The sequence below is a fragment of the Octopus sinensis genome, linkage group LG3 (assembly GCF_006345805.1).
Source record: "Octopus sinensis linkage group LG3, ASM634580v1, whole genome shotgun sequence".
Taxonomy (NCBI): Eukaryota; Metazoa; Mollusca; class Cephalopoda; order Octopoda; family Octopodidae; genus Octopus; species Octopus sinensis.
In genome coordinates, this window is record NC_042999.1 from 74,194,498 (window position 1) to 74,207,228 (window position 12,731).

Sequence of the window (12,731 nt, forward strand, 5' to 3'; positions counted from 1 at the left end):
GTGCGATATCATCTTCTTCGATGTTGATGTACTCAATTTTTGTCTCTTTGGCCGCTGGTAAAGTGGCAAAGAATTCTTCTGGGTTGTTTACTTGCCTGTGTCCTAGAGGTGTAGTGAACATACTTTGGAACTGTTCGTTCAGTATTTCACTTATCCTCGTGGGATTTCCTGTGAGAGAGCCATCTTTTTGGAAGAGAGGTCCTATTCTCTGGTGCACTGTGGCTGTCTCTTTGGCAAACTTAAAGAAAGCTTTAGGGTTTGATTTTATATTTTCTATTACCCAAGCTTCTTTATCTGCTCTCTCCTTTTCATGGGACTGATGTAGACTTTTCTCAGTTTCCATTAGCATTCTTTCGAGCCGAGACTTCTCACCACTTTTGGTGTGCTTGCTCAGGCGGTTTGCAATCCTTGTCCGTCGTCTCATAAGAATCCTCCTTTCTCTAGGGATCCTGTTTTTGTTCTTGTGTGTGCTGGCCCTGCACATTGGGACATATTTGTCACATATGGCTTGTATTATGGACATGAAGTGTTTGTGTTTCATGTTTATGTCCGGTGTGGAGAGACATTCAGGCCAATCCTGTTTGAGGATCTCTTTCTCAATCGACTTCCAGTTGGCGTGGGTGCTTCGTATAGGCTGTGTGTCTGCGGGGGCTTTTGTTCCATACATAGACAGCTCTATTATGTTGTGATCCGAGATCATTGTCGGCATCACATTAACATTATGGATAATATCCATATTGTTTGTGAAGCAGAGATCCAGTATATTATCTGCCCTTGTTGGTTGCAGAACTATTTGCTCCATGAAAGAGGCATTTGTGAGATGGAGCAGGGACTCCACCTGTGCCTGCTGATGGTGTGTCATCCCTGGGAGCATCTGCCCCCCCAGGCCATTCCACATTGGGGAGGTTAAAGTCACCCATGAAGAATACACTGTTGTGCTGTTCAAGGTTGGTGAGGACTTCTCCTATTTTTGTTAGGCAGTCTTCAAACATGCCTGAGTGTTTTGGGGCATCTGGTGGGCGTATGTGTATGCATATGACGATATTCAGTTGTCTTATGTGTACAATTGAGTTTCACATACTGAGTTTGAATATGACAGCAGGACCTGGGGCGTGAGGTCATCTCGGATGTACATTGCAACTCCACCATGGCTCCTCCCTTTTCTATCTGTGCGTATGACTGCATATTGCGGCATGTGTATTTCTGCATCACCTATATCGGGTTCAAGATGCGTTTCTGTGAGTGCCATGCATATAGCTTGATTGCATGTCACAAGGTCTCTCAAGAATGAAATTTTCTTTTTACAGTTTCCGCGCAGCAGCCCTCCTACATTCAGTAGAAATATTTTTGTGGTGTGTGTGTTGGTGTTGGTGTCTGTGGTGGCCATCCTGCATCTGTTGGAGGTGGCCTTATGTGGTGGTAGTTCCAGCTTTGTGCTTGTAGCCAGGTCAGCTGCTGAACAATTTTTTGTGCCATGCACAAAAAAGACTGCTGTTCAGCTGCCGCCCTTCTCACATCTGGGTGAAGCTGGCCACCTGTTGGGTTTCCGTGCACCACATCTGCATACCGTCTTTCAGTAGTGGTCAGTGCGCTTTTTTCCCTTCTTTTAACTTTTTGTTTTTGTTTTCCCTGAGGGAGGGACCTCTGTCTCGCGTCCGTGCGGTTTTGGTAGGGCCTCCGATGTGCAAAGCGGCAGTTTGCACCTTCAACGCCGTACCAGCAGTCCCCCCTCAGGTAGAATTTGCAGGTGTTTCTTTCCCTGCCCTTACAGTTTTTGCTGGGGTCCCTCTGCTTTCTCTGGACAGGGCTTCCTTTAGCCTTGATTCTGTCACCCTTTACCTCCTGCTTCCCATCAATTCCAGGGTGCCTTTCCTTTCTTGCGGCCATCGCACCTCTTTGGTCTTCAGTTGTGGTGTTGGAAGCTGGACATGTGTCATCGTTTCCCTGTGTTCCAGGCTTCTCCATTTGGCTCTGGATGCTTTCCTCATCCTTTTGGCCCTCCCTGCTGCCGTCAGGCCCTCCCTGCTATATATATATATATATACACATATATATACACATATATATATAAACATATATATACATACATATATATATACATATATATGCATATATATACACATATATATATATATACACATATATATATATATATATATATACATGCATATATATACACATACGTATATATATATATATGTGTGTATGTATCTATACATGTATGTATATATACATACATATGTATGTATATATACATATATATAAAAATAAGTCCGGAGAAGTACACACTAAGAAAGAGTAGTCTATATAATGTAAGTATGCAATGAACGTATATTTATAATAAAACACAACGAAACGTAATTAATAAAACAGAACGTATATTTATATATACATTATATACAAACACACACACATATACATGCATACATATATATATATATATAATACATATATATATATATATATATATATATATATATATATATATATATATACATATATGTGTGCGTGTATGTATCAACTATATATATATATAGTCGATACAACGCTTCTATTTACAGTTACATACGCACAAATATACACGTTTGTATATATATATATATATATACATATATAGTAATGAGTTTATTGACGCATACAGCTGCTTATATATTTGATGTAGACACACATAGGTACACACACACACACACATATATATATATATATATATATATATATATATATATATATATGCGTGTGTGTATACAAAAAATGTATATATATATGTGTGTATACACACGACACACGTATATATATACACCAAAGACTATTTTATCTTAACTGTATATTACGTATATATAATTCATGTGTGTGTGTGTATATATATGTGTGTGTGTGTGTGTGTATGTTTGTGCGTGTGTGTATTGTTATACTGTTATATTGTTATATACTCACCTATAAGGTTGTGGACGTACACTGGAGCCTGTATACTTCGTACATCCAGATCGATTTGGGGAATGAAATAAGGAAGCCATAGCGCTATAACTCGGCTAAACATTCACTAAAAGTGTGACCGATGGGTCGATAAATTGATATGATGTTTAGTGATGTCAATTTATGTATATTTGTCTTTCTTTCGGCCCCCTCGGTGGCCTTTGGTGTAACAAAACAGTTAATAACGGAGGACGTGGAATTATATGGAAGCAGAGAAGGAGCGGGATGAAATTTAGTATGCTTAATGACGTAGTGGTGGGAGTTTGTACGGAAGCGGAAAAGCAACAGAATTATTCGATGCTACGTCTTAACGGTACGATAACCTAAATTCATTTTGTTTACAAACGGCTGAAAATTACCGAGTGACTCGGTGGCCGAGATCTCCGTTCCCGTTGCGTATTAAGCACACACACTCTTTTGCCTTTCACTGGTTCCCGTGAAACTATTCTTATACTTAAGCTATCGGCCTCCTTTGTCAAGACCATTAAGTTACGAGGATGTAAACACACCAACAATGTAAACACACGCGCGCGCACGCATACACAGAGACACATATCCATATATATATATATAATATATATATATATATATATATATATATAGAGAGAGAGAGAGAGAGAGAGAGAGAGAGATTAAAATATATATATATATATATATATATATATATATAGTAAAAAACTTCAAAAACTTAAAATTTTTACATTAAATATATTTTCTTTTTATTAAAATCTTTTGCTATGTATATTTTAGAAAATACATATATTTCTTTAATTTCTATCTATTTATTATTGATTTTATTTTGTAAACAACCTTATTTTAATCCAGTGCCGTCATGTTTTAATGAGAGTCATCTATAGTTATCTCCCCTGTCATATCGTTAGCAACTAGGTGACGCTCGTTACATAGCTATATAAGACGTGCACATGCAGGTAACACGCTCTGCCTGCAGCTAGCCACGGTTTCTCCATCTCTGTTCCTGCTACAAGACAACTTCTCGCTGACTGAATTTTCTTAAATCTTCTTTCATCAGTCATGGAATACGGCAAGACGAAAACATTTCCTGGCGAAGTTTCCTACAACCGAAACTATGCCCTCCTGGCGAAGTTTCGCATGTCGTAGCACAGATTTCCGTAAAAAACTTTTATTTTTTTACATAAGTAATGAGAGCGAAAGAGACTAAGAGGAAGCGATTTTATGACGAGAAGGTTTCTCTTTGAAATCGGCCTGTGTGTGTTTGATGGGGTGTGGGAGACAGACAGTATGTTGTGTATGTGAAGTGCTTCTGTTAGTGTGTGCGAAGAGACAGAGAGAGTAATGTGTGAAAGAGAGAGATAACTGATTTTTTACTCGGTGTATGTGTATATGTATGTATGCATGTATGTGTGTGTGTGTGTATGTATCTATGTATGTGTGTGTGTGTGTAAGTATGTGTGTGTGTATGTATGTATGTATGGCCGATTCATCGTAATTTTTTACTCGGTGTATGTGTATATGTATGTCTGCATGTATGTGTGTGTGTGTATGTATCTATGTATGTGTATGTATGTGTGTATGTATGTATGGTCGATTCAGTGTAATTTTTTACTCGGTGTATGTGTATATGTATGTCTGCATGTATGTGTGTGTGTAAGTATGTGTGTGTGTATGTATGTATGTATGTGTGTGTGTGTGTATGTATCTATGTATGTGTATGTGTGTATGTATGTATGTATGGCCGATTCATCGTAATTTTTTACTCGGTGTATGTGTATATGTATGTCTGTCTCTTCACACACACTAACAGAAGCACTTCACTTACACAACATACTGTCTGTCTCCCACACCCCATCAAACACACACAGGCCGACTTCAAAGTGAAACCTTCTCGTCGTAAAATCGCTTCCTCTTAGTCTCTTTCGCTCTCATTACTTATGTAAAAAAATAAAAGTTTTTTACGGAAATCGACGGAAATCTGTGCTACTACAACCGAAACTATGCCCATTTCCTTATTCAAATTCCATTCTGTTCTATTGAATGTAAATGCTCTCATCCCGGATCGGAATAAATTCCTCATGTGCATGAAGTTTTCACAAATCTCACACGAGTTGTTGTTCTTCACTGGATTGATTCTAACAGCGATCGAAGGATGACCGAACATTATATTAAATTAGTGTGCTAAAATGGTGACCTCAACGTCGGAAAATATCCGCTTGATATTGGATCTCTTCCTTTTGAACGGCAGTTTTCAACACAATTTCTAGTTAACTAAACACTTTTAAACTTCGTATACTGGTAGAATGTGTCAAAAGAAAACATTTTTTTCTCTTGGCTTTCTTGAGAAAATTGTAATTTGTAAGTTTAACGTAGTTAAATTTTTCGAATTTCAACCAATCAATTGCCTCTATTGAGTTAAAATCATTTGCTGCGTCTAAAACTGAGACAACATCCTGTTACTAACCCTTAACCCTAAATTTTGGCCTTTCGTTTTGTTTTTTTCTTAATTGTTGAATTAATTTAATTGTTATGCGTGTGTCTAAAATTATTCGTTTTGTTTTTGTTATGAGTTTTTGCTTTCGTTTTTTTTTTTCTTAATTGTTAAATTAATTTAAGGATAACAATTAAGAAAAAAAAAACGAAAGCAATGGAAAATAATTTTAATGTAACAATTAAGAAAATAAAACGAAAGCAAAAACTCAAAACAAAAACAAAACGATTAATTTTAGACACGCGTAACATTTAAAAAAAAAAAGCGAAAGGCTAAAATTTAGGGTTAGGGTTAGTGACAGGATGTTGTCTCAGTTTTAGACGCAGCAAATGATTTTAGCTCAATAGAGGCAATTGATTGGTTGAAATTCGAAAAAATTAAACTACGTTAAACTTACAAATTACAATTTTCTCAAGAAAGCCAAGAGAAAAAAATGTTTTTAAGGTAGTGTGTAGGATGTGCCAGCTGGTGCAAAGCTGAGGCAGTATGCAGGATGTGCCAGCTAGTGCAAAGCTGAGGCAGTGTGCAGGATGTACCAGCTGGGATTATTGAACTTTTATGGGCGTTTTATTCCTCACTGTGCTAAGCACCTTGCTACTCTTACCGAGCCTTTAAAGGATCGTAAGAAAAAAATGAAGCTATTTCACTTTCACCTTCCCAAATTAAGGCCTTTCAAATGCTAAAGCGTGAACTTGCGCAAGCCTCGCTGTTAGCAAACCTTGTTTATGGCGCAAAGCTTTTGCTTATGGTGAACGCATCAGATACGGCTGTAGGCGCCGTTTTACAACAGTTTCACCAAAAGCATATGCAACCTTTGGCATTTTTCTCTCGGCAGCTGAAATCCGCCGAGACCCTCTATAGCACTGTTGGACGTGAATTATTGGCAATTTACCTGGCAGTAAAACACTTCCGTCATTACCTTGAAGGGAGGCAGTTTGTCATTTACACAGACCATAAACCTCTTTCATTCGGATTACGGTGTAAGCCTGAAAAATATTCGCCGAGGAAAATGAGATATCTCGATTTTGTTTCCCAGTGTACCAGCGGCATTCAGCATACCTCGGGAACCAAGAACACTGCTGCTGATGCTTTGTCCCGTTTGCCAATCAACTCATTAGCACCCACTTCTATAATTGACTTAACTGTTTTCGCCTCAGACCAGCCTCCTTTGGATTCGTTTGACACCACACCTACTGAATTTGCAACATGTAAATTCAAGTACCTGACTATACTGACTGTCGACAAGAACATCCTGTGCGACATATCGACGGAGTCACCTCGTCCCTTCGTTCCGGAGTAGCATCGCAGAGTTGTCTTCGATACTTTGCATAATCTTGCTCATCCTGGCATCGCGACCTCAGTAAAACTCATTACGGCTAGACTTTTTTGGCCAAACATGAGACGGGATGTTGCCAAATGTTCTTGCGCTTGTCTTCAATGCCAAAAGTCTAAAGTGCACAAGCATATCTGGGCACCTCTCGGTACTTTTAACTATTCTGATGCTCGTTTCTCTCGCGTGCATATTGATATTTGAAACCGTCGCCTATCAGTCGGGGATTTACATATATCTTGACTTGTATTGATCGCTTTAGCCGATGGCCTGAAGCGATTCTGTTAACAGACATTACCGCTGAATCTGTAGCGCGAGCTCTAGTATCAGGATGGATATCACGCTATGGTGTCCCCACCACCATCACAACAGACCGCAGCAGACAGTTCGAATCACACCTCTTTTCTGAGTTGACAAAAATCATCGGGGTTCAATGGATTAGGACTACTAGGTACCATCTGGCCTCGAAGGGCATGGTAGAAGGATTCCACCGTCAGCTGAAAGCTGCTTTACGAGCCTCTCTTGACACCCAGCGTTGGACCAAGTATCTTCTTATTGTTCTCCTCGGTATCCGAACAAGAGTTAAGGAAGACCTTGGTTTCTCTCCAGCTGAGCTGCTTTATGGTGCCCCTTTGTCCTTGCCAGGGCAAATGCTCACTCCAGCTGATCTTACTACTCAAGATCCGGCACTTTATGTTAACCGCCTGCGTTTGTACTTTCAGGAGCTTACACCAATGAGCACTTGTCAGTAAGCAATAAAATCTTCGGTCCCCAAGGATATTGCCTCGTGAACCCACGTTTTTGTACATAAAGATGCAGTGAGAAGTCCCTTCACTCCCCCATTACTCAGGACCTTATTGCGTGTTGGCACGCAATGATAAACATTTCACCATAGACTTGAATGGTTCCCGAGGAACAGTCTCGGTCGATAGACTTAAATAGGCTTATACAGACGCGCTCACGCCAGAGCCTCACACTCCCCCATCCTACATTATACAACAGGTAAATACTTCACCACCGCATCCACCACCAGCTCAAATACACGCATCCTTCCTACACCTACCAACATACGTCACGACGACCTGCAGTGGCCGTCGTGTCAATTGGCCTAAGAAACTTTGTAAAACAATTTTATAGGAAACTCATATTCTATTTGTTTTTTCTTTTCCTATTTAATGCATTTATTCTGTTTCCCTTTTCATGTATATACTTGTTTACCTTGCCTTTACATCCATTAATTTTGGCATGGCATTTGTTTCCATTATACATCTCAAAGACCTTTTCCTTCTGTGTATATTATATGTTAACTTGTTTCAATGTTCATTCACACATGCACCACATTCTAAGATTTTAGTTGCTTTCTCATTGCTCCTACATGCTAGCACTTCCAGCCTCTACCAGCAATCCACCGCTCTTGCAGGCTTACAACACTAGCCTCTGTAAGCGACCTACCGCTCTTGCTAATTTAAAACACGTTGACTCTTGCATCCAGTGATTTCCAGTTTCTTGGACAGTTGTTATCAAGTTTGCATGTCAGGCGTTCTCTGCCTCAGCTTTGCACCAGCTGGTACATCCTGCACACTGCCTCAGCTTTGCACTAGCTGGCACATCCTGCATACTGCCTCAGCTTTGCACCAGCTGGCACATCCTACACACTACTTTAACCTTGCATCACATACATTCATACAGATAATCCTTTCTGTGCCCTTGGTATCTCTACTCATCCTTGTGAAACACAAGACAATTACCTTCTTCGGTGCCTACAGTTTAAACTCTTTGCCTTTTCGACCTTTTCTCTTCTTTCAGCCTTGGGGAGGGTTATGTAGACAACCTTATTTGAATCCAGTGTCGTCATGTTTTAATGAGAGTCATCTATAGTTATCTCCTCTGTCACATTATTTAATGAGAGTCATCTATAGTTATCTCCTCTGTCACATTGTTAGCAACTAGGTGGTGCTCGTTACATAGCCATTAAAGATATGCACAGACAGGTAACGTTCTCTTTCTCTCATAAACTGCCTGCAGCTAGCCACGGTTTCTCCATCTCTGTTCCTGCTACAAGACAACTTCTAGTTGATTGAATTTTCTTAAATCCTCTTTCACCAGTCATGGAATGCGGCAAGAAAAAAACATTTCCTTATTCAAATTCCATTCTGTTCTATTGAATGTAAATGTTCAAGCTGTGTCTTCACAAATCTCACACGAGTTGTTGTTGTTCCTGACTGGATTGATTCAAACAGCGATCGAAGGATGACCGAACATTACATTAAATTAGTGGGCTAAAAATCCGCTAACATTTTTATCCTTATCGTCTTTCTTTTAAATTATTTTTTTAATATTTACTTTATTTATTTTGTACGGTATGGCATATCTGTAACTCACCACCTAGATACACTTACTATATATAGGATTTAACTTCTTATACCTATTAATATTCTGTATGCACCCTTCAAAGGGAAAATGTTAACTTAAGTTCTATAAGCTCATAATAACCCTAAAGAAGTTCTGCCGTATATAGTTAAAAAACGATACCTTTCTTGGCATTTAACCAAATGCTTAAAATTCCATTTCAACTAGAGGTTAGTACTGAAACATATATGTAGGTTTTTCCACATTCTTTTGAGCCTTACAACTTATAATTTATTTGTATTATACTTTTTAAAAATTTCAACCTCTTTATATGATATAAATAAATTATTAATACATCCATTTTTTCTCCATTTCTTTCGTTCGATATTAACAATATGAAGATTAGGCAAGACTTCCGCCCGTCCCACCCTCAAAACCACCCTTACAATTGTTTTTTTGTTTTTTTTTTTCGACACAACTCCATTTTCGGTTACAGGGAGTACGAATCTACAATTAATCGCCAAAAACCGGCATTTTTAAATTAACCCTCCTTTCCCTCCTCCTTCCCCCCTCACACACACACACCCATTTCCTTTTTACTTTTTTGAGATTTTTTTTTCATATTATGCGGAAAAATACGGAGAATAGGATTCTAAAAAAAAATTACCAAAAATTTTTTAAAAATTTTAAAGAATTTTTTTTATAAATATGCAGAAAAATATGGACATTATGATTCGGACAAAAATTTCAAAACATTTCTGCAGTTACGATTGGGGTTAGGGTTAGGGTTTTAAGGTTAGTGTTAGGATTAGGGCTAGGGTTAGGGTTTAGGGTTAGGGTTTTAGAATTAGGGTTTTAGGGTTAGAGTTAGAGTTTTAGGGTTAGGGTCAGGGTTAAGGTTAGTGTTGGGGAAAAAGTAAAAATTGAAGAATTGGGGGTGGGGTGGAATTTAGCAATGCCGAGTTTTGGCAATTTTCCGGAACTTCTGTATCCGAAAACGGGGTTTTTGGCAAAAAAAATTTTAAATAAACAAATTTAGGAGAAAATGGGGAAGACGGACGGAAGTCTTTCCGTTACATTTTGTTAATACATCACTGTTACGAATATGGTCACTCGGTGTTATGCAAGAGATAATACGCAAGGATCGCAAATGAAAGGCATCAAGCTGATTGTTGTGCTTTTGATGCAAAGTCCAAGATTCAACACCATAAGGCAATGTTGTCAAGACCACCAACTTATACACATTAACTTTCACCTTCAGTGATGTATCGTGGCTGTTCCATAGCCTGTGATAAAGCTTACTAAAAGCGGAGCTAGCCTTCCCGATTCTGGACTCAATTTCTCTGTCCATATTCACATCATTGAACACAATGGAACCATGATAAGTGAAAGAGGAAACAGTTTCTAATGCTTTCCCATCAACATGTACAGTAGAAAAACAGTGGGAAGATGGTCACAAATGGGCTGATGGACAAGCTCAATTTTCTCGGTGTTGATGATCAGACGAAAAGCATTCGATGCACGCAAGAAGTTATAAAGAATCCATTGCATGTCCTCAGAAGTGTGTACTACAAATGCAGAATCATCTGCAATGCGAAAATTTCAAACTGTTTGCAACAAAGTCTTAGTTTTTTCTTTGAAGCGCTATTGGTTAAACAAGCCATCACCAGTTCTGTACTCAAACTTTACTCCTTCTTTAACACCCTCGAAAGCTATTTCCGACATGATGGAGAAATACAAAGCAAATAAGAGTGGTGCAAGAACACGGCCTTGTTTTGTCCCATATGAGACTGTGAATTAATTAGACACTTCCCTGCTAGATCTGACAGAAGCTATCATCCCTTGATGGAAAGAAATTATGACATTGAGCATCTTTCCTGGAACGCCTAGCCTTCTAAGGACAGCCCAAAAAGTATCCCTAGGTATGGTGTTGAAAGATTTAGTTCGATCTAAAAGATCACGGTTGTGCTCACGAGCCTTTTCCTGCAGCTGCCTTAGGTTAAAAATCATATCCACTGTGCCTCTACTAGCTCGAAATCCACACTGAGATTCAAGCAACACTAAGCTGGCAAGGGCACCATTTAGTCTATTTAAGATAACACTTTCAGCAACACACAAAGTGAAGTTACCTCTGTGGTTGTCACATTCACATTTGTTACCTTTGTGCTTATCAAGATGGACAATAGAAGCATCTCTGAACTCTTGTGGGACTGATCCTCATTCCCAGATTAAGGAGAAGAGTTCGTGTAACTTTTTTCAGCAGGAGACTGCTACCACATTTATATTGGATTGGCAACTAAGTTCCCTCCGTTTTTTTAAACTTTAAATGTTTAAAAGGTTTAATAAAAAATAACAACTAATTAATCAATAATGTATTCACCCTTGTTTACAACTTCTTCCCAACTTTCAACAAGATTTTTCTCGTTGGTAGAAATCACCCAATTTCGACTCGAAAAATTGATCCAACCAACTTCTCAATTTTGCATCAGTATTGAACGAAACTCCGCACATAGTATTTGAAAGAAATCGAAAGAGGTGGAAGTCCGTTGGTGCCAGATCAGGAGAGTACGGTGGGTGTGGTAGTACTTCCCAGTCATGCGTTTGAATGGCTTCTTTGGTCATATTGGCTATATGAGGACGGGCGTTGTCGTGCAGCAGAAGAAGACCATGCAGACGATTAGGTCATTTTTCTTGAATAGCCGTGTTGAGTAGCTCCATCTGTTGAACATAGAGTTCCGCGTTGACCGTTTGGTTCCGTTCAAGCAATTCGTAATGGATAATCTCTTCCCAGTCCCACCATACGCACAACATCATTTTACGCGGATGAAGATCTTGTTTCACGCGCGGTGTCGCTTGTTTACCGTGGCCAAGCCATTCCCTACGCTGCTTCATATTGATGTACAGGCACCATTTTTTGTTGCCAGTAACGATTCGGTAAAGAAATCGTTGCTTGTGTCCATTAGTTGAGCAAGCAAACCAGCGGAGATTGCGGCTCGTTTAATTTTGTTGCTGTCACTTAAAGCATGCTCCATACTTCTGAACCTTTCCCATCGAGTGAAGATGCTTCTCTATAACGGTGTGGGAGCATTCCATTTTGTCTGCTAGTTTCCTTGTCATTTGACGAGAATTTTCGTGAAAATGTTGGTTTAATCGCTCTCCATCGAACTCAACTGGACGGCCAGAATGAGGTGCGTCTTTAAGGTAAAAATTTCCATTTTTGAATTTGGCATACCAATCACTAGCGGTTCTTTCAGCTATGGCACCCTCTCCTTACACAACACAAATGTCATGAGCAGCTTTTGTGGCCTTAGAACCTTGATTAAAGGCAAAATGAAGGAAGTGTCGAAAATGCTCGTTTTTCTTAACTTGACATTCCATTTTAATGATCTGAAAGTAAACAAAACTTAACTACAAGTTTTAGGATCCAATCGTTGGTTGCTTCAAGGTATTTGGCCAGTTCGATTGTGGTGGTTTTGTACGTAAGTTCAAGGTGGATCAAACCTCGTCCGCCCTGAGCTCTGGGAAGGTAAAGGCGATCCACGTCTGCCTTTGGATGGTGCATTTTATTATAAGTCAGTAGCTTGCGGATTTTTCTGTCAAGTTTCATTATTTCAC

The 12,731-nt window shown here is 39.1% G+C and overlaps 1 protein-coding gene across 1 annotated transcript in view; it reads right to left on the minus strand.

Annotated features, from left to right (window-relative positions):
- Positions 1-12,731, minus strand: part of LOC115209480 — a 447,652-nt gene that overhangs the window by 121,526 nt on the left and 313,395 nt on the right. The window lies entirely within an intron of this gene.